This window comes from Egretta garzetta, unplaced genomic scaffold, assembly GCF_000687185.1.
Source record: "Egretta garzetta isolate BGI_Z169 unplaced genomic scaffold, ASM68718v1 scaffold819, whole genome shotgun sequence".
NCBI classification, from domain to species: Eukaryota; Metazoa; Chordata; class Aves; order Pelecaniformes; family Ardeidae; genus Egretta; species Egretta garzetta.
Genome location: NW_009260833.1, coordinates 176,194 through 177,074, shown reverse-complemented (window position 1 = coordinate 177,074; position 881 = coordinate 176,194).

Here is an 881-nt window from a genome sequence, read left to right as displayed (position 1 = left end):
GGGCTGTGAGCAACCTGATGTGGTTCAAGGTGTCCCTGCTCCTGCAGGGGGGTTGGGCTGGGTGGGCTCTGGGGGTCCCTTCCCACCCAAACCATTCTGTGATTCTATGATTCTATGACAGGCAGATGAGGATGAGGCACCGACCTGGTGCAAAGGGATCCCCTCCCAGGGCCAGACCCCCCTTGCTCCCCTCCCCATCGCAGGGATGTTTCCCCCCAGTAGCCGTCTTTGGCGCTCGTGGCTCTTTGCAAAGCCTTTCTCCAGCTGCCCCGTGACGCTCCGCCTTTTGGAAGGGACAAAGGAACACCTCCCGTTCCCAGCTGCCTCTGAAAAGCACGTCAGAAATATCTCAGCACTAGCTGCTTTGAGCTGCTGAACGGGCATGCTAACGACGTGCCACGGCTTCCCCGCTGCGAGACCTGTAACAAAAATCAGTCTCTCCCTTCCCTGCCTGCGGGGCACGTGGGCCACCGCACCCGCTGTGGCCCTAAATATAATAATGGCCATGGCTTGGAACTAAATAAAGCAACGTCCTCTTCCTGGGGCTTTGGATTTTGCTTCCGTTACAGCCCCGCTAATTCCTGCTCCTCAGCGAGGGACTACCGATGCCGGCCGCTAAGCATCCTCCTTCAAAAATAGAGAGCTGGAAAATGCTCCCATCAGCTCTGAGAGCTTTGATAAGCAATAAAATCATAAAAATCTTACTCAATATCCAACAAGGTGTTACTGCAAGTCACCCGCACTAAATGCGCCCACGCAAATGCGCGGCAGCCTCGCCAGGGCCCGCGTTTGGCGTCAGCAGGACTCAGCCCCCTTCCAGATGGCCCCAATTCCCCCCAAATTTCACATGCAAAAAATGGCAGCCCATCCCCCAGGGCTGC